Below are 22,503 nucleotides of genomic sequence, written 5' to 3'. Positions count from 1 at the left end.
GCACTGGGGACGGGACACACTCGAAAGTAGAAGTGGTTCAGGGTGGAGCAGAAGGCAGAAAGCTCTCATGTCATTCAGGCCTGGCTTTGAATTCTGCCTCTGCCACTTATTAGTCATATGGTGCTCATGATGTGCTTTAATTTTCTGATCCTCAGTCTTCATTTGTCAACTGTGGATGATGCTGGTTCCTGCCTCCAAGACTGTTGGACTATATGACACCAGGTATCTTAATCTGCATTTCTAGTCAAAGAGAAGCAGTAGAATGGGGAAAAGGTTGCAGCAGGTGGGCCCTGCTTAGGCCCAAGGGGAGGAGGAAGATAGGTAGGTGCATGCCAGGGTCTCTGGCAGAAAGGTCCCTGATGGCATCAGGACTGGAAGATCTGAGCAGCCATCATATTTGGCCTTCAGATTATAAAGCCTGTGTTATTACACCATAGTTACTGTCTTTAATAATCCACATTTTCCAAAGAAGGCCATCTTTTAATGCTTATTTTTGTGGCTATTTCAAGAGCAGGAAGAAAATCTTGAGCCCCCTCTGCTGGCCAAACAGTAGAAAGGCAGCTGAAGAAATGAGTAGAAAAGTCTTTCTCCAATAAAGTAGTCAACATACATAACATTCATCACAGATAAGTACCTACACACCAGAACACACACACACATGCATAGTGCCACAGATATTCACACTGACATAGACCTACAGGTGTGTCATCATCCCACAGATCATACATTCTTTCAGCCACAGCCAAAGACGTGTTTGCACAAATATGAGCAAATAACCCAGAGTTCCAACAGGGATCATGTCGTGTCTACACAGATACACATATGCATCCACACAGATCCATACAAATGTACACAGTTCTGTAGGTAGACACAGAGCACCTTGTAGGTAGAAATATACACTCCACACTCACACAGGCCCAGAGAAGCATGCAGAGACATATGTACGCCAACCTAGGCATCCATAGGATGTGTTTACTAATTCATAACCTCAAAGTTGCAAAAACACAGATACATACACATACAGACATATGACAACATATAGATGCTTCTAGAGGCTGATGAGGTACATGTCTCTTCTTAGACACTTCAGATGTTTATGCAGAAACGTAGACAAACCCATGGAAGCTCACACAGACACATGGGTGTTGGCCTGTCTACACACACACCCATAAGCTGCACAGAGCTGTCCATATGCAGACACAGCTGTATGTGTTTTTATTGATACACAGAGACACGGAGACATTTACGCAAACACTGAAGTACAGAGATTTATTCATAGGTAGATACATGTGTTTTAAATATGTATTTACTATCATTTTCATGCTCACAGGAGTACATGAATCTACACACAGAGGCATAGTTGTTATTAAAACATACCTGTGCATACATGTTCCTGCCTGTACATGCAACCTACATGCTCATGCTCACCATGAAAGCATATAAACGTGCACACATGCATATGTATAGAAATGACCATGGGGATGCACATGGGAATGTTCATGCATGTTGGTGTGCACGTAGAAACACACAAGCATGTAGGTGTGCACACATACATGCACTGTAAGTGGAGACATATCCATGCAGACACAGACACAACAGAGACAATCCATAAAGAAATCTCTACATGCATATATACACAGAGACAATGCTGTATACATATAGAGACATATACTTTTATATAGAGAGATATAAGCATTATATATAGATACAGGGGAGAGAATGAGGCAGGGAAGAGAGAGGGAGATTGATTCATATGCAGAAGTGTATACCTGCAGATATGGGCATATAGGCACACAGGCCTAGAGACCCACGCAGAGGTATACGTGGGCAAATACGTCTGCACTCACACACACTCACTTAGATGCACAAGAGGAACAAAGTCACATTCATGCACAGAATCTCAGTTAGATTCACAGAGACACAGGCATATAGACAGAGACAGAGAAATAATGGACTCACACCCATGTAGATGCACAAAGGTATCGACACCAAAGCTGGTATAGGTACATCTATACAGATTTACACACGTGAACACATTCCACGTGAATGTACAAATGGACACGGAGACCCACAGATATACCGGACAAACACAGAGGCACACAGGGACACAAGCATGCATGTCTTTCACACAGACAGAAAGGTATGCACCCACACTGGCAGAGCCCGGCACGCCTTCACAAACACACAGTTGCACAGACACGTGTGTGTATTGTCATATGTATGTATGCAAACAGAAGTGGGCATCGGTACCACAGGAGCATACACAAACCAAGAGGAGCAGAGACATAGCAGAACACATAGGGAAAATTCCCAAACACAGAGTCCTCAAATGCACACAGTAACATAAACACCTGCCCCTGGACACACAGATGCATTCACCCAGAGAGTCGTCCAAAGACATTAGTTCTCATGCAGACAGACTTATGCAGACTCACACACACACACATGCACCCACAGACATGAGGATGGTCACACAGACATACACATCCAACCAGAGGTGGAGGAACAGATGTATGAACACCAAGGCATGCATGTGTGAATAGAGAAGCCCTGAGACACAGATAAAGAGGCTTATAGGCAAGAATGTACACATGTAGGCACATGGACTCCTACCCCTACACACACCTATGTCATGTACACACAGATACAGAGACACGCAGAGGCCCACACAGATGAATATTTGCAAACAGTAAACATGAGGACTAAACATGTCCATGCAGGCATGGGTGCTATCTTATGCACACGGTCTCATGCAGAGATATACACACTGAAGACAAGACCTCAACCACATAGATGCTGACACGCTAAATGCACTTGCCTATATGGACACACAAATTCACATGCAAATGTGCACTCAGATGGCAGGCATCCCCACCCAGAAATACACAGACACAGAACATCTTCACCCTATAAAAGTAAGAGACATACACATATGCATGCATGTGTGCTAAGTCACTTCAGTTGTGCCCAACTCTTTGCAACCCTATGGACTGTTGCCCTCCAGGCTCCTCTGTCCGTGGGATTCTCCAGGCAAGAATACTAGAGTGGGTTGCCATGTCCTCCTCCAGGGGATCTTCCCAACCCAGGAATCGAACCCTCATCTCTTAAGTCTCCTGCACTGGCAGGTAGGTTCTTTACCATATACATGTAGAAATAGAGACAAACCCACAGGCACACAAATGCACAGATGCACAGAGATGCACCCTCACATGTCAATATATACACACATTGACTCGTGCTCATGTGTGCATATGCACAAATGATCTACAAATGTACTTCTATGCCCACACAACACTAAGTCTAAATGTACATCAAATATAAGAATGTACAGACACTAGTACATCTGTCAGTGTAAGCATATAGGTGTATCCATGGGCTTAATCATGTTACAGACAGAAACACAGACTTCCACATGCATAGACATAGAGACACATGCAGACTTAAACATATGAAAATCGACTCAACCACATATAAAAGAATGTGACTTTTAGTGTATCTTTTTCTTAGCCTCTTCAAGAGAAAATGAAAATTAGGGAGCTCCCTCTGATGGCTAAAGTATATAAAGTGATGTGGAAATTACAAGAAATATCTCTGAAAGCTCTGGATTGCACATGTGTTTGTGTGTGTGCACACAGACACACACTTCCACATTGCACAGAATCATGGACATAAAAATCACACAGAAGCACAGAAATATAAATATGAATAGACAAATATAGAAAGACCCATAGACAGTTACACACACACAACCCCAAAGTATCACAGAGTGTGATATTTAAGGGTGTGGCTATTGAACTTGAACAAAACCAAACCTGCATTTGCATCCCATATCTGGCACTTACTGACTCAATGAGCTGGGGCTCTTTTCCTGCTTTCTCACCTGTATCCTGGGGATGATATTAACACCTAGCTCTTAGAGCTGTTTGCAGATTCAGTGCAATGAAGGGCTTAACCTCGTGCTTGGAATGTCCCAGAGGCCACTGCTGCTGCTGCTTTTTGATTTTTCTAGGGCTGAAGTACTTAGCTGAACAGGGTTTGAGTTTTGTAGTTAAAGTGCATGGTTATATCAGAGAGATGTATTAGTTAACAATATTTGTAAGTGATATTAATGAAGAATAAATGACCTTCCCAGACAAGGCTATTTCTGAAATTTTCAGAGATGAGAAGGACTTATTATTGTCCTTGGGAAATGGAAACACCTAAAACAAATATTTCTTGCTATTGTTGTGTGTCGTTGTCACCGTTCTACGTTATTCCTCTCCTTTTCCTTTTTGCAGGAGATAGGAAGATTGAGAGAGCTGACGGAAGCGGGGAAGAGGGTGTCTTTCGCCACCTAGTGATCATTTTGAGTAAGTACAGTATTTGTGTATTGCTTAGAAATACTCCCTAAAATTTCACCTTTGCAAGATTGTATAACTGCCCTGGTGAATAAGCTGGTATACATCAAGTTATAGTGGTTTCTGCTATACCATAGTCCCCACCCTTATCCGCTGTTTTGATTTCCAATGTTTCAGTTACCCGCACTCAACTGTGGTCTGAAAATATTAAATACAAATTTCTAGAAATAAACAATTCATAAGTTTTAAATTGCACGCCATTTTGAGTAGCATGATGAAATATTGCACCGTCCTGCTCGGTCCCACCCAGGATGTGAAGCATCCCTTAGTCCTGCACATCCCACTCGTTAGTCACTTAGTATCAGATCGACCGTCGAGCTATCACAGCCTTGTGTCCAAGTCACCCTTATTTTGCTTAATGACCTCAAAGTACAAGAGTAGTGATGCTGGCCATTGGGATACACCAAAGAGAAGGCATGAAGTGCTCCTGTAAGTTAAAAGTTCTTGAGTTAATAAAGAAAGAAAACCACGTTGTATGCTGAGGTTGCTAAGATTTACGGTAAGAATGCATCTTCTACCCATGAAATTGTGAAAAAGGAAAAAGAAATTGGTGCCAGATTTGCTGTTGCATCTCAAACTGTGAAAATTACAGCCACAGTGAAGGATAAGTGCCTAGTTATGATGGAAAAAGCATTTTATTGTACAATAGGATATTTTTGAGAGAGACCACGTCCACGTAATTTTTATTACAGTGTATTTGTTCTGTTTTACTCTTTTCATTATTATCATTAATCTCTTACTGTGCTTAATTTATAAATTAAACTTTATCATAGGTGTGTATGTATAGGAAAAAACATAGTCTATATAGGGTTGAGTACTATCCACGGTCTCAGGTATCCACTGGGGGTCTCCGAACATATACCTGGGAATAAAGGTGGAACTCTTCAGAAATTAAAAACTCATAAAATAAAAAGAAGTCTTTGTTTCTAAAATTCTTTCCTTCACTCAGTTTTCCTCTGGGATTCAATGAGACTATGTTTTATAGTGGTGGTCTTCAAACTTGCTAATTATAGGCTACCTAAAATAATTTTGAGAAACTGTCTACCCTGTCAAACATCTTGAAGTTAGCATCTGAAATTTCTTATCATAAGTTTAATTATTTGTACAGTTATCATTTGTGGCATATTATAAATATTTATACTTTTAATTAATGATTTAATCACATTTTTAATCTGTCCAATGAGCTAAAAATACCTTGCTAATTGGAGAAGGAAGTGGCCACCCACTCCAGTATTCTGGCCTGGAGAATTCTATGGACTGTATAGACCATGGGGTTGCAAAGAGTTGAATGAGTGAATTTGACTTTCACCTTAATCTGTCCAATGAGCTAAAAATATCATGTTAACAAGACACTCATCATTGTTAATTAAGAGCAAACAAATAAGAAAAAACCACGAACAGCTAGAAATTTTACATGATTTTATCATTTCCTTGAAATTGCCGTTCCATTCAACTTCCCTCACAGAATTTATCCTAATGCAATTTATTTTAATGTTCAAAGACCTTTTATTGGTCACCCATACATCTCTGCAAAAATATAGGTTGAAATAAATTTTCCCATAATGCTAAGCTTCTAAGTACTAAATCTTTTATTATTAAATTATTAGTAGCACACAGTTTATCAGAAGAGTATAAAATATTACACATTTTGAAAAGTTAAAAATGAAAACTAGAATTTGGTTGGCAATGCTTTTCCTAAGTGAATTTGATTGTTTGTTTTCCCCCAAGTTAGTTCATGACTTGGAGGATGACTCTTACTTCTAATGAAACAGAGTACAGTATAAATTTTATTCCCATAAATAAGGAGAAGGGAATGGAATGAGTATCCAAGTCACAGGTCAAAAATCACATGGTGACCAGTCATAAAAAAAGTTTAATGACTTAAACTTTTTAAATTAAATTTTTTTATTTTTAACAGACAATTTGGCTGAGCCTATCTTTAATTGTTTGAAAGAAAAGAAGCCCGAATTATAAAAGGGTTTGTTGCTGAATCATTAATTTTAGTGTTTCTGGGAGGCTTACCAGAATAACCTTATTACCGAGGTTTAGCAAATGACTATTATATATCATTCTTTCATTTTGAGACATTGTTTTTAATTCAGTGGACTTACAAAGATTGGGAAAATCAAAATACTTAGATAAGTGTCACTTAGTTAATACAATAATTTTGATAAAATCCCTTTAGTTTATTATTTACCCTAAATATGAAACTTTGAGGCTACTGATTTGGATTATTGATTTCATGGAAAACATTTATAATATAACTCAGTTGACAAAGGCAATGTTCATATAAAAATAATCAGCCAAATCAGCTTTATCTTCAGATAAAGTGTCCAATTTAATTTTTCAATGGAGAATATGAAATAATATGCATTTTGAGGAGCCTTATTTAAACCATGGAGAAATCAATTTGGGGGCACCTCTGGTTAAACATTTCACTAGCAAAGTAAATAGAAGATTAAAATGAGATTTTAACGTATTTCAGAATAAAGAAAATTTAATTTTAATATTTAATAATAATTTTAATGATAAAATTTATTAATAAAATAAAAAAATAATAAAAATTTAATAATTTTTTCTTATATGTAATTTAAAATTAAACAGTGTAATATGTAGCTAACATGTTATAAAACAAGGAATTGAATGGCATGCATAGCTTCTTTTGGTAAACAAATATCCCAATTTTGGGTTTCTGGAAATAATTAAGAATAATGTATAAAAATTTTAAAGACATTAATATTTTTAGGCCACAGGATTAAACTTTTCAGCCATATTTTATAAAAGAGAAAAGTATATAGAGCTAAAAAATAACTGGTCTGGCAACAACCATATTTAATTTTTTGATAATAAGTACTAGAAAATCTGTAATTATAAAATGAAATGAGGATTGACTTCATTGGGAAAGATATTTCAAGATACAATCTGAGAAAACACGTTTTAGTTAGTTTAATTGAAGATGTATCTTATTTGAAAAAAATCACATACAATTTCTGTACATGTTTTACCAATGTAAACATTTTGTAATACAAAAAACATTCCAATTATATGTAAAAGAATCAGCATGGACAGTATATGCAGCTATTAGGAGGTGTTTTCTTTCCAGTTAATGACAGATGTAAGTGATTAGTGTTGAGAATAGCTGCAAAATAATGCTTAATTTTAAGCAAGTGGGAAAAAGTTGTCCTTGGACAGATCAGTTTTAGGCAAGAAGAGGCATGGATGTTGAGAAGCTGAGTGTGGATTCCCTGCAAACTACCCCTGCTCTCATACTTTCTGAAAAGAATTCATGGATGAGTAGCCAAGTTTGAAGCCCACTGTTCTAAACTGTCTTCAGCAGGATTGCTCCAGAGCAATGTTTTGTCAGTTAGGATAATCAATTTTTTGTAGTTCACAGTCACAGGAGTGCAGTGGAGGTAGCTGCCACTCTTGATTTTCTGCCAACTGTTTTTATGACTGATCATGTTTGAGCCAAAGGTTCTGAAAGGGATTATTTTTGTTTTGCTGATAAATGGGTATATTGACTAGACCTCCATTGTCTGATATTGGAGCCGCTAGCAACATGTGGGTATTGAGCATTTGAAATGTGACTAGTGCAAACTGGGCTTCCCTGGTGGCTCAGTGGTAAAGAATCCGCCTGACAATGCAGGAGATGCAAGATACCAGGGTTCGATCTCTGGGTCAGGAAGATCCCCTGGAGAAGGAAATGGCAGCCCACTCCAGTATTCTTACCTGGGAAACCTCATGGACAGAGGAGCCTGGTGGGCTACAGCTCATGGGGTTGCAAAGAGTCAGAAACAACTTAGTGACTAAACACACACTAGTGCCAACTGCAATATATTCTAAGTGTAGAATGCAACACAGCAGATTTCAAAGACAGGGCACACATAAGTGAAATTGTTCATTAATATTTTTATATTGAGTACATGTAGAAATGACAATATTTTGGCTATATTGAGTGAAACAACACACATTATTAAAATTAATTTCACCTGTTTTTTAAACTTTTTTAAAATATTGTAACATGAAAATTAAAATGATATAGGTGGCTTGCATTATATGTTTTATATGATAGTGCTACTGTAGAGCTCAGATTAAAATTCTCTAACTTCCCCTAAATAGCATGATCACAGAAAAGATTGATTTGTCCACTAATGTTGATATTCTGATGTAACCAGTTCCTTTACTAGTATTTGGGTTTCTGAATTGGGGAATTTCTAGTTGTTAGGCTTGAAATTTGTAGTTGTTTTTCTTAGGAAAAAGTAAAAAACCCCAAACAAACCAATATTCCACTAAGATATTGGAAAAGTAGTCTTTTATTAGTACCTGGAAATTTTCCCAGAATGAACTTTGGATGGCTTCTCAGTGGATATATGTGAAGTTTTTCAAGCTCTTCAAAATTGTCAGTGGCAGATATTGCATTCTACAGAAGATATGACGTGTTTCATCACATTTGAGATTTTTTATGTAATATGTTTTTTATGTAACACTAAGAAAAAAATACTTCCAAATAAACTGTGATGTAATGCTTTCATATCCATAAAATTTTAATTTTATACTTACCAAAAGAGCTTTTTTTGGCATATATGGACATATATTTTTATCATATATCATGATACCAAAATAGCCACAACCAAGTTTGAGTATGTATGGCAGTGGACATTTCCCTTTCAACTGCCTCCTGGCTGACAGGGATTGTAAAATGCCCTGATTATAAGACACATTCTGATTTGAAAGACATGAAAATGTTAAGAAAATATGCATCTTAGAATTGTTAAATATGGTCAGTCATTTGTCAAGAAAGAGAGGATCACAGAGGACAGAAAGCCAAACTCCAAGACATCAGCTTAGTGAAAACACCTTTTCTGTGTGTGATTGGATACACAAAACCCAAAATGTGGCTCTTATTCAAACTTTTATCATAGAGCACTTAAAAAACATTGCAATATACAATTCATGTTAGTTGTTTGATGGTTTTCCTAGTTTTCTTTTATTTGTTTCCTGGCTTGGAAGTGGGAGCAGTGGAGGAGAAGGGGACGACAGAGGATGAGATGGTTGGATGGCATCACTGACTCAATGGACATGAGAAGTTTGAGTGAACTCCGAATTGGTGATGGACAGGGAGGCCTGGCGTGCTGCAGTCCATGGGGTTGCAAAGAGTTGGACACGACTGAGCGACTGAACTGAACTGAATTTGGAAGTGGGAGAGTTAGGGAAGAATCGTGATGGGTGGGGCTTCGGCTGGGCACAGACTGGCTCTCTCCAAACTAAAAATATCTAGCATCTCTGGAGTGAGAATCACTTAGCACAGCCTTGTGTGTGGCTGTGCCTTCAACGGCACTGTTTCTTCTTTACAAGCCGGGTAACCGGACACAGCCTTTCTGCCTGTCCCTGCTGAGCTTAGTTCTAACATATTCACCATATCCTTTCTTGATTGAAGGGTCTAAGAGAAGGAGGGATGGAGATAGAACTGCTTTCCTAGTTTTTGTTTTACATAGTATTTGAAAGGGTGAGCAGATGAATAAAAACTCCACAGGAAGTCCATTATGTCAAGAATCAATGAAGTGAAACACAGTCTAGATTTATCATCCGGAAATTGTGCGAATCTCTGATTCTAATGGTACTCATGATGATATATTTATAAGAAGAAACAAATTTCAGAGTTCTCAGGAGATGAGAAAAATAAGAGAATCCAAACCATATTTCCTCTTTTGTCCTTAACACTTGTACTGAGCCATAAGTGTCTCTTGAAAGCTCAGAAGGAGGGCCCAGCTTGTGACCAGTGCAGCCTCATTGGGCCCTGAGCTTAGAAGGGCTCCATGCTTGCTTTAATGCTCTGCTGTCATGGTCTAGAAATCCTTAATACCTTTTTAAAAAGGAAATCCCACATTTTCATTTTGCCCTGAACCCCACAAATTATATAGCTAATGTTGTTCAAAAGGAGACACTTGCCAGAGAATAATGAACTGAAGTTGCCACATTAAATTAGAAGCATTGCTTTTCTAATGTTCTGTCCTGAATCCTTTCTGTCAGTACTTGTAAATACAGTATTCGTAAGCTACTATTGTTGTTAGGAATAATAGGTGTAGAAGTACATCACAGGAATGGTAGTATCACTCAACAGTACTTTGTATGGCCTTCCCCACTGATTCATAGGACCTGGGGCATCTTCTGTGTTTCTCTTTTGTGATCTGTTAAATGGCAGTGACATTTCACCTTAACCCCCAGATAAGGTTAATTGTTAGAATTAGATTGAAATGCCCATGGAAGTACTTGTGATCTCTAAAGGTTGAAGCAGATACAGAAGATGATTTATGCCCTTCCCTGGCATGGAGTCTGGGCGGCACCTATCTGCTGGGGTCCTGGTGCCTGAGTTGCACTCAGCAGTGAGGCCACTCTGCCCCATGACTGTATAGCAGATATCCAAGGGGGTCCTAGAGCCAGACAGTCAGCACCCCTGCCATGTCAAGAGCCTGCTGAGGCACATCACACTGCTGCCTAGATGACTGGGTCAAGGCTCCTGGCTGGAAATCACTGCTATGTGGACAGGGCTAGAGGGCTGAGAAGACATGGGAGGAAGTGTGGACAGGAAAGATCCTTTGCGTCCCTGGGACCTAGTCCTGAGAACTTTTTCTAGGGCATGCATGCATGCTAAGTCACTTTAGTTGTGTCCAACTCTGTGCAATCCTATGGACTGTAGCCTGCCAGGCCCCTCTGTCCATGCAGATTCTCCAGGCAAGAATACTGGAGTGGGTGCCATGCCCTCCTCCATGGGATCTTCCCAACACAAGGATTGAACCTGTGTCTCTTATGTCTCCTGGCATAAGGAGTTCTTCTGCCAGAACCTGGCAGGCGGGTTCTTTACCACTTGCACCACTTGGGAAGCCCGTGGGCTATATTTGAGGTTACGGAGGACCCAGCCATAGGTGCTAGCCACTTCAGATGGCCACAGGAGTTTTCTTATTTCTCAAAATGGAGCTGTATTCAGAGTTGCCATTATCTCAGTAAGAAAAGTAGACTTTCATTTCCATCATGTGAAGGAACTCATTTTCCTGGAAGTGGGGTGGGGAAGTATGCAAGAATGCCCATAGTGACTTTGTGGTACATGCTGCCAGCCTTATTTAAACAACTGCAGGGTTTTGTTATGATGCAGTGGAGGTCACAGAAAATGCCATTGGAAATATCTTGGTAATGTCTTCTGTCACTAATGGGGTGTGGTGATTGACAGTTTCCTTTAGTTCACATATCAGGTATAAGACTTTTTGTTTCTTGTGTGTGGCAAAAGTGAGGATGGGGTGTAGTTTTATAGGAATGAATGTCCAAGAAGAAACTATTTATCTCCTGCCTAAGACGATGCAGTGTGTTTGGTTGCAAGCATCTACTAGAAAACAGGAGGGGACTATGTTTGTGTTCCCATGCAGGGGATGAAATAGCCAGGAGATATGAGCATTATTTTAATGTTTTTGCATTAGAGTTTGCACTCCAGCTTCAGTCTGCCACAAAGGCTGCAGATCTGGTAAACCTATAACAAGCAGCCAACATCTGGTCTGTGATTGATCCAGATCTGAGACTGCCAGCTGCCTAGCAACTTGGCTTGGGGAGGGTGCCTGACAGCCTAGATCAGGATTGGAGATGGGGATAAAGATGGTGATTAGGCAGCTGTCTATGTGCTAATGAGCTTGCCACTGGGCACATGTATTTTGAGAGACTTTCATCATAAGACAGCCTGTAAAGGGAAGTTGGCTGTTGCACACAAAGGTTGGTACAGGCATAACGATGCCTGTAGGTAAGAGGATGAGGTGTGGGGAAGGTGCTCTGGGGGACTTCATGAACTAGATGGAAAGGGGCCATCTGTGCAGGTGCCTGTACCTGACTTAGGTAAGGCCCTGCTCAGGTTGGAATCAGAGCTTTCTTGAGCTGCCTCCAGCACTGCCTGAAATCCCTACTGTGTGTTCGCACACCAACCAAGAGAGGCCACACCTGTTGATGAAGGCAGGTTGGGGACTCAGTGATGACCTCACTTATAGGAAGATGATAATATCATTATAGAGTTGCAAAGAACCCTTCAAGGCTATTTAGTGCAATCATTATATCTTAATTTTGAAACCTCCAATAAATGGTTTTTTTCCTCCAGAAATGAGAAGCTCAGTGTTTCCTGAGGCAGTCCATTCAGCCTCTGGCCATCTTCAGTAGTTCTGCTTTGTACTGGACTGAGGTCTGCCTCCCTGGGAGGCACATTCTGAACTCTGGGACAAGTTATATCCTGCTGACATGTGGCACTTTTGGTCACTGAAGACATTTAACTCTTCTCTTTGCCTAGCTTAGTCTCTGTCTGCCGTTCTCCATTTGACAGTTTAGCCAGTGTTATCCTTACCCTTGTTTTCTTCCTCCTGAGAGTCCAGGTCCCCAGGATCCCAAAGTTTGGACAGTATTCCTGGTGCAGTTGGACCATTTGTTCCTTAAGCTGAATATCATTCGTCTATTGAGTGCATGACATTTATGATCAGATTGCAGTGTTGGGCCACCCAAAGTCTCCAGACAGTCTAAATGCATCTGAAAGGTGCCTTAAACCTGCTTCACTAAGAACCCCAGGGATAACCAAAGCTTCTAACCCAAAGTATTTTACTCACTGAAAGTTAAGTCATGGTGGCACGTGCGTGCGTGCTCAGTTGCTTCAGTTGTGTCTCACTCTTTGCGACCCTATGGGCTATAACCCACCAGGCTCCTCTGTCCATGGGACTCTCCAGGCAAGAATACTGGAGTGGGCTGCCATGCCCTTCTCGAGGCGATCTTCCTAACCCAGGGATCGAATCCATGTCTCCTGCATCTCCTGCACTGCAGGCAGATCCTATACCCACTGAGCCACCTGGGAAGCCTATGGTGGTACAGGGGGGAACAGAAATGGAGGGTAGAAATTTATCTTCTGTTGAGAGCTGTGTTATCTATTTTTCTTCTGCATATCCTTAGTTTATTTAAATATCATTTCATATGGACTCTGGGAGCCTGAGAAATTACGGAAAAGTGAACCTTAGATAGGATTGAGGAATTACATTCATCATGTGCATTGCTCACAGTGAAGTGGGAGTAAGCTGAAAATTTCTTTCTTCATGTCCCCTCCCCCACCACAGCCTCAGGAATATACAACATCATCTGCAAGGAGAGGAAAAGAGGACTTGGTCACGTAAAAATATAGCAATCTAATCTGTTTCTTCCTCTAGATTTTAGCTAAAAGGTTTATTTACTACATGGGCTGAAAAGTGTTATATATTCCATATATAATTAACTAAATAATAATCCCCAGTAGAATGTAAAGAAGACATGATGTGGTGGATTCATAATGCAGTGTGATACTACATCTATGAGAATGTTCACATTCCTGATGGGTTTATGTAACCAGCACACATCACAATGATGACTCATTTAAAATTATGTAATGAACACTCCATGCAAGAGTTAAACTCAAAATTAGGGCAAGAGGGGTGATTGCTGTACATGTAGCTATAGAGATAGAACAGACTGAGGTGCTGGGAATGTTCTGGAAAGAAAAGTCACGTGGGTGAAGACTTTGCTTGCATTGCAATGTGTTCATGATTAAGTATTCTGATGCCTCTTACTCTTGGCATTTACTATATTTGTTGCTCTTCCCATCTCTCTTCTTGGGGCTGGAGTTCCCACGGTTTCAAATCTGGCTTCTTGCCTTTGCCCTGCCTTTAGTTTCTGCAGAAAACATCATGAAGTTTCAAATGCAAAGCTGAATTCATTTGAAAAACAAAAAATTAATCCATTTTCAAAAATGTCCACCATAAATGCATAGGAGTTTTATTAGTAGGAAAAATAAGAAATGCAATATTAAAATTTAAAAAATTTATTTAGGTAGAGGGTGGGATGCACTGGGTTTTGTGTTTTTTTTCAAAGTTTGGAACTCTGGACTGCAGTCATTGTGAGCTCACGAAGCCAGGTGTCCTGACTTGGATCTCTGGTCCCCTTTCAGCTGGCAGTTGGAAGGGATCCTGTGCCCAACTGCCTTCACAAAGAGCAGAACTGGGCCAGGGGCAGCAAAACTTTGTTCTCCCTCTCCCAAGCCAGCAGTCTGTTAATAAGGAGCAGAGTGTGTGATGGATGCTAACGCCTTATACAGTTAAAGGCACCCCGTGTTCCTTTACAGATGAAGAATTGAGATAATGTAAAGTATTAACCTCCACTCTAGAAGAAACCATCTCACTGTTCATTTTCATAAAACTTTATTAAAGTTATGAGCTTCAAGTTTAATTGAAATATTCAGGAAACTGCTTCTTGGGTAGAGGAAATGAAACCATGAGGCAGCAAAAGTATTTCATTGAGTTTCAGTTTAATGGCAGCCTTGGACACTTGATCCGGGAGGGGTACAGCTCTCTTTCTCTGCGTTAGTCAATCTCTTTTGCTTCCCTCAACCCAATCAGTTAAGGGTCAGTTCCCTGTTGTAAATTTTATCTAGTTGATCCAGGCAATGAAACATCTTATTATGGCATGCCAGATAATTAGAGTTTACTGCATCCCTATTTACTGGCATGTTGAGCAGTGTCGGGAGGGGGAAGTTTCCTTTTAATCCTTCTTGAGTTCTTTGGGCCAGTCTAATAATTAAATTGACATAAGACAGATCACCAGGAGAAAAAAAGAATGACTGAAGGAGGATGAAAAGTCCTTTCTGTGTGCAACTACTTGGAAAGTATTTTTAAGCTTTGCAACTTAAAAACATAACTATTGATAGAGGATTGTCTAATCTACAGAATACACTGTAAGTCGAAAGTGAGATGCATGTGGTATAAAATAAGGCCTGGAAATCTCCACTGGTTTGCCCGTGAGCAGAATAAAGTTTGAAGAGGCTCCAATTTTTTGCCATGGCTGGATGAACAATTTGCTGAGGTAGAGTTTCAGAGGAAACAAGAAGATTAGCTTTGTATTTGATGCAGAGTATTAAGGGCTTTCTAAAGAGATTAAATCAAAACCTTATTACAGTCCACTAATGCTGTATTAATGTAGCAGACATTTTTTGCTTTTCAAGGTTTTCATTTAAACTTGTGTTTGTGAATATTATTAAATTTCTTGGGATTAAGGACTTTGAAAGCCCCTTGTTTGTAAAGCTCTATTATTGAGTTCCCTGTAGGAGCTCAGAAAGCCCTCTGCACATTTAACTCCCGAGTCCTCATTATTACACGGGGGCTTAAGAAAGACAGAGGTGTTGAAACGGCTTTGGGAGAGAGAGGAGCTTGGCCTGGGGAAGAGAGATGTTTGCAACTGTTCATCCACCTTTTCCATGTCATCCTCTCACCCGTATCCCAGATTGCTGGGTGATGATGCTTCTAGGGACATGGCATTAGATTTAGCCCCAGCAGAGAACTTTGATTCAGCCTCTTTCATGGACTTGTAGGAATTCGTGATCTGGAAGTGTAGGGTCGCCTCACTCTGGCTCATCTTGGTTCTTTAGGCTCTTCTCCCTCTCTCCCTTTGCATGCCACTGCCTTCACTTAGAGTGTTTCTCTTCCTCAGTTTGCCTGTTCAAACTCACCCCATCCTTTAAGGCTCATCTCAAATGCATTGCTGTTGTCCCTTACACCTCAAACAGGAAATCCAATCTTGAGTGACCTCTGGTAGTCCCACTCAGCACACTCTATGGCAAAACCTAAAAATCTTATCAGCTCCAAGGTCAAGAGAAGGAGGTGGAGAGAGCAAGGCCCTAGACTTTCTTGTGGGGAAAGGCTTCTCTGATGCTAACATCAGCCGTCTTGCACTGTGTTTATTGCTCCAATGGCCAGGGCTGGTCGTTGGCTTGTATCTTCCCAATAAGGCTCGTGAACACTGCCAGATTAACTGAGCTCTGCACAAGCCTCATAGTGAAGATTCTCTTGCTTCTTCTGGGCAAATAGGTTCATGTCTTATAAATATATCTTTGATTGGGAAGGCTGTCTTTCACATTTTTGGTAAAAATTCACACCCACCTCCTTGGGGGTAATGCAAAGCTGGACAAGCAAGAATGCATGACTTTTCTGGGTAAATGGTGATCTTCTCACCACTGTGTGATTAAAACAGAAAAAACTAAGACTGTAGCTTTGATCCTCAAGCCCAGATTTCAAGTGCTGGAGTTTCTCGAGACTGCTTCTCTCTTCTCCCCATCTCATCTCTGTGTCCTTTTCTTATCCTGATCAGGTTAAAATGAGCTAGACAAAATCATACATGTCGGAAGCAGTAAAAAGATGCACTTCTCATAGTGTTGCATATGCATGTCTCTGCACACTTAGGTTTGGGGGTTGTATGTCAGCTGGTTGTATGTTCCCTTATACATCCTAAGGATCAGTTCAGTTCAGTCACTCAGTCGTGCCCGAATCTTTGCCACCCCATGGACTGCAGTGTGCCAGGCTTCCCTATTCATCACCAACTCCCAGAGCTTACTTAAACTCATGTCCATTGAGTCACTGATGACATCCAACCATCTCGTCCTCTGTTGGCCCCTTCTCCTCCTGCCTTCAATCTTTACCAGCATCAGGGTCTTTTCAGATGAGTCAGTCCTTCACATCAGGTGACCAAGTATTGGAGTTCCAGCCTCAGCATCAGTCCTTCCAATGAATATTCAGGACTGATTTCCTTTAGGATGGACTGGTTGGATCTCCTTGCTATCCAAGGGACTCTCAGGAGTTTTCTCCAACACCATAGTTCAAAAGCATCAATTCTTTGGTGTTCAACTTTCTTTATAGTCCAACTTTCACATCCATACATGACTACTGGAAAAACCAAAGCTTTGAATAGATGGACCTTTGTTTGCAAAGTAATGTCTCTGCTTTTTAATATGCTGTCTAGGTTGGTCATAGCTTTTCTTCCAAGGAGCAAGCGTCTTTTAATTTCATGGCTGCAGTCATCATCTGCAGTGATTTTGGAGCCCCCCAAAATAAAGTCTGTCACTGTTTCCACTGTTTTCCCATCTATTTCCCATGAAGTGATGGGACCAGATACCATGATCTTAGTTTTCTGAATGTTGAGTTTTAAGCCAACTTTTTCACTCTCCTCTTTGACTTTCATCAAGAGGCTCTTTAGTTCTTCTTCACTTTCTGCCATAAGGGTGGTGTCATCTGCATATCTGAGGTTTTTTATATTTCTGCTGGCAATCTTGATTCCAGCTTGTACTTCATCCAGTCCAGCATTTCTCATGATGTACTCTGCATATAAGTTAAATAAGCAGGGTGACAATATATAGCTTTAAGGTACTCCTTTCCTGATATGAAACCAGTCTGTTGTTCTATGTCCAGTTCTAGCTGTTGCTTCTTGACCTGCATACAGATGTCTCAGGAGGCAGGTCAGGTAGTCTGGTATTCCCACCTCTTGAAGTTTGTTGTGATCCACACAGTCAAAGGCTTTGGTATAGTCAATAAAGCAGAAGTAGATGTTTTTCTGGAACTCTCTTGTTTTTTCGATGATCCAACGGATGTTGGCAATTTGATCTCTGGTTCCTCTGCCTTTTCTAAATCCAGCTTGAACATCTGGAAGTTCATGGTTCATGTACTGTTGAAGCCTGGCTTGGAGAATTTTGAGCATCACTTTGCTAATGTGTGAGATGAGTGCAATTGTGCTGTAGTTTGAGCATTCTTTGGTATTGCCTTTCTTTGGGACTGGAATGAAGACTGACCTTTTCCAGTCCTGTGGCCACTGCTGAGTTTTCCAAATTTGCTGGCATATTGAGTGCAGCACTTTCACAGCATCATCTTTCAGGATTTGAAATAGCTCAACTGGAATTCCATCGTCTCCACTAGCTTTATTCGTAGTGATGCTTCCTAAGGCCCACTTGACTTCACATTCCAGGATGTCTGGCTCTAGGTGAGTGATCACACCATTGTGATTATCTGGGTCGTGAAGATCTTTTTTGTATAGTTCTGTGTATTCTTGCCACCTCTTCTTAATATCTTCTTTTTCTGTTAGGTCCATACCATTTCTGTCCTTTATTGTGCCCATCTTTGCATGAAATGTTCCCTTGGTATCTCTAATTTTCTTGAAGAGATTGCTAGTCTTCCCCATTCTATTGTTTTCCTCTATTTCTTTTCATTGATCACTGAGGAAGGCTTTCTTATCTCTCCTTGCTATTCTTTGGAACTCTGCATTAAAATGGGTATATCTTTCCTTTTCTCCTTTGCCTTTCACTTCTCTTCTTTTCACAGCTATTTGTAAGGCCTCCTCAGACAACCATTTTGCCTTTTTGCATTTCTTTTTCTTGGGGATGGTCTTTATCACTGCCTCCTGTACAATGTCACAAACTTCCATCCATAGTTCTTGAAGCACTCTGTCTATCAGATCTAATCCCTTGAATCTATGTCTCACTTCCACTGTATAATCGTAAGGGATTTGATTTAGGTCATATCTGAATGGTCTAGTGGTTTCCCCTCCTTTCTTTAAGTCTGAATTTGGCAATAAGGAGTCCATGATCTGATCCACAGTCAGCTCCCTGTCTTGTTTTTGCTGACTGTATAGAGCTTCTCCATCTTTGGCTGCAGAGAATATAATCAATCTGATTTCGGTGTTGACCATCAGGTGATGTCCATGTGTAGAGTCTTCTCTTGTGTTGTTGGAAGAGGGCGTTTGCTATGACCAGTGCGTTCTTTTGGCAAAACTCTGTTAGCCTTTGCCCTGCTTCATTTTGTACTGTAAGGCCAAATTTGCCTGTTACTCCAGGTGTTTCTTGACTTCCTACTTTTGCATTCCAGTCCCCTATAATGAAAATCGCCTTGACTTGTGTGTACCTTGCAGCATCTAGCACAGTGCCTGCCGGGGGGTGGCCAGTCAATGACTGAATATGCACAAAAGACAGAATCAGTGTTTAAGTGTCAGTGTGGATCTATGTTTGTATCTAATATTTTGGATATATTTGGTTATATAAAATGTGTTATAAAATTAACTTACCTGTTGCTTTTCACTTTTATACATGTGTTATCTGCAAATTTAAAAATTTTACCCATGAACTATGTTATATCTTAATTGGATAGTCCTGGTCTAGAGAGTAACTCATTTTGCATGTGATTTGAGTTCCAGTTACTTGGAAACCTCTCAAAGTTGAAACCATCTAAACTTGCAGTTCTCAGCCCTGGAAGCACTTTAGAATCACATGGGGAATCACAAACACTTGATTCCTCCTAATGATTTTGATTCACCTAATGCAACTCATAGTGATAATTTCTTCTGTGCTCTGAATTCCTTCCAAAAGGCTGTAGATGGTGTGATCATAATGATATAGGACTCTGTGACATGAATGCCAGAAACATGTATATCTCCAGGTTGGCCAGCTGCTGGATGAAGGGGGCATGCAATATTCAAACAGACTTAGTTCAGACCCTCAACTAATTTTCCAGGATGAACGGACCCTCTTCTTAGCTCTTCTGTTGTTAAAATCAAGAAAACATACAGGAAACACTAACTTAAATTAATTCTGTCTTAGCTGCTACTTCTGAAAATCAGCTTACTGCATTCCATTTGGCCTCCCAGGGAGATACTTAGTATTACTTGCTCTGTTTTCAGAGAGGAACATGGGGTCAAGGAGTGTGACCATCTCTTTGGTTAAGAGAATTCCTTCTGCCAAATTTGTGTTACTTTGTTTGGCTTTTGTTCTGCTGCTGCTGCTGCTAAGTCACTTCAGTCACGACTGACTCTGTGAGACCCCATAGACGGCAGCCCACCAGGCTCTGCCGTCCCTGGATTCTCCAGGCAAGAACTCTGGAGTGGGTTGCCATTTCCTTCTCAAATGCATGAAAGTGAAAAGTGAAAGTGAAGTTGCTCAGTCATGTCCGACTCTTAGCAACCCCATGGACTGCAGCTCACCAGGCTCCTCCGTCCGTGGGATTTTCCAGGCAAGAGTACTGGAGTGGGGTGCCATTGGCTTTTGTTTTAGTGGGGGGATTTTTTTGAAGGGGACTTGTAAGGGGTCTAAGGAAGGTAACATAGAAAAGGCAGCTTGATTGGAACTGGACCATCCTCTATTTTGGAACGAGCAGTCATTGAGTTCACATTGATTCCTAGTAGCACAGGCTGCATCTCCTAACCTGACCCTCAAATTTTGGGAGGCACCTCCAAGGTCCTGTTAGTTCATAGAGCTCTGGGTGGCTGCTCAGTCTCTATGGATGACTAAGGCTGGTGACCTGGTGTGAGTTCAGAATAGATTGGCAAAATAACAAAAAACTCTAGGCTTTTAAATCAGATCCTACTGAATTGTATCTTGGGATCCTGGGAAGTCTAAGCACTTTCTGACTGTAGGGCTGCTTGAAAAAGAGGTGCTGAGTTATTGTGATCATGAATGGCCAAATTTGGTGCCACCTACAGTGGTGATAGGAGCTTCCCTGGTGGCTCAGATGGTAAAGTGTCTGCCTGCAATGCAGGAGACCCAGGTTCGATCCCTGGGTTGGGGAAGATCCCCTGGAGAAGGAAATGGCAACCCACTCAAGTACTCTTGCCTGGAAAATTCCATGGATGGAGGAGCCTGATGGGCTATAGTCCATGGAGTCACGAAGAGTTGGACGCAACTGAGCAACTTCACTTCACTTCTTCACTTCACTTTACAGTGGTGATAATGTCTTGTCAAGGCAGTAGAGAGTTAAGGGGAAAGTTCCAGTAAATAGGGGCTTCCCTGGTTGCTCAGACCGTAGGGAATTTGCCTGCAATGCAGGAGACCCGACTTCAATCCCAGAGTCAGGAAGATCCCTTGGAGAAGGGCACAGCAACCCACTCCAGTATTCTTGCCTGGAAAGTCCCATGGACAGAGGAGCCTGACAGTCTCTGGGGTCACAAAAAGTCTGACACAAATGAGTGACTAACATTTTTTTCCAGTAAATAGTCCTTGGTGTCCACAGTGTCCTGAGGCTTTTCCAATCCTCTGTCTAGGATTTTTGGTTAAATACTACTTTCCTGAGTGAAAAATTCAGTAAAAGATGTCATGTTGTCTGAGTTATTATGGAGTGGCTCTGTTGCTTACTAGCTATGTGACATTGGGCCAGTAACTTCTTAAAGCTCCACTTGTGAAATAGGAATCACAGTAGGACCTACCTCATACCTTTGTCAGGACATGCGATGAATTACTCTACATATCTCCAGCACCTTAAACGGTGATGCTGTGCCCAGAATAGCAGCTGAGGAAAGGTCTGTGGGATGAATAGATGAATGAATTATTGAATGTAAATATTGCAGTGAAATTTTCCACTTTTTCAAATCAATCTGAAAGTGCTGGGGTTTTATTGGGAGCAAATTGCTAAAGGCTAATTAGTTAATCAAATATTTAGACTCAGGGTATCTTCACTCCCCATGTATTTTCACAAAAGAGATACTAGACATAGATGGAAAGCTAAAGATAGCATCTTTTGCCAGTTGGCTTTGAGTCTCACAGTGTCCAGAGTATACGTTTAATGTTGCAGAGATATTTTAAGGGATCAAATTGTTCTCAAATATGAAAAATGTTAAATGCAGGTGATTTATAGCCCAATGTAAGTAAATGTTACTAAGTAAAGAGCTATTAAAATGGACAAGCAATAGTTAGAATGGTGACTAGTAACTATATATTATTGAAACATGAACCTTTAAGTGCTTGATGAAAAAATAATTCTCTGAACTGCTTATAAAATTTCTCCCCACTAAAAACAGAACAAACAAGTAATAAGTACCCAACTTTTTCTTTTTAAGGACAGCCCATAAGAGGGTGGTGATTTAACTTAACAAAGAGATATTGCAGAGCCGTGAATTTAGATTTTTTAATGTAAGGTGAAGTTTGAAAAGATAACATCATGCTTTTTTTTCCCCTTGAAAGTCCATCTTTATACTATAATTATAACCCAAATCACATTTGAACAAAACATCAGAAAGGGTGAAATTGGAAACCTTTTGTGTTAAGATATAGTTGTGGCTGCAGAGAATAAAAGTGATGTGCTTTGCCATCAGGTCAAGTGTAGAGAGAGTTAACCCTGGCATTAATAATCCCATGGTGAAACTCTTAGTCACTCAGTCGTGTCCAACTCTGTGACCCTGTAGACTGTAGCCTGCCAGAATCCTGTGTCCATGGGACTCTGCAGGCAAGAATACTGGAGTGGGTAGCCATTTCCTTCTCCAGAGGATC

At 40.5% G+C, this 22,503-nt stretch overlaps 1 non-coding gene across 1 annotated transcript; it reads left to right on the top strand.

Annotated features, from left to right (window-relative positions):
- The first annotated feature begins 20,737 nt into the window (after positions 1-20,737).
- Positions 20,738-20,810, top strand: TRNAC-GCA (transfer RNA cysteine (anticodon GCA)). The gene has a single exon. It is a non-coding gene; the product is annotated as a tRNA-Cys (tRNA).
- Positions 20,811-22,503: the final 1,693 nt, after the last annotated feature.

The sequence above is a fragment of the Bos taurus genome, unplaced genomic scaffold (genome assembly GCF_002263795.3).
Source record: "Bos taurus isolate L1 Dominette 01449 registration number 42190680 breed Hereford unplaced genomic scaffold, ARS-UCD2.0 Super-Scaffold_1723_ScbfJmS_2085, whole genome shotgun sequence".
Classification (NCBI taxonomy): domain Eukaryota; kingdom Metazoa; phylum Chordata; class Mammalia; order Artiodactyla; family Bovidae; genus Bos; species Bos taurus.
This window is presented reverse-complemented; position numbering and strand designations above follow the sequence as displayed.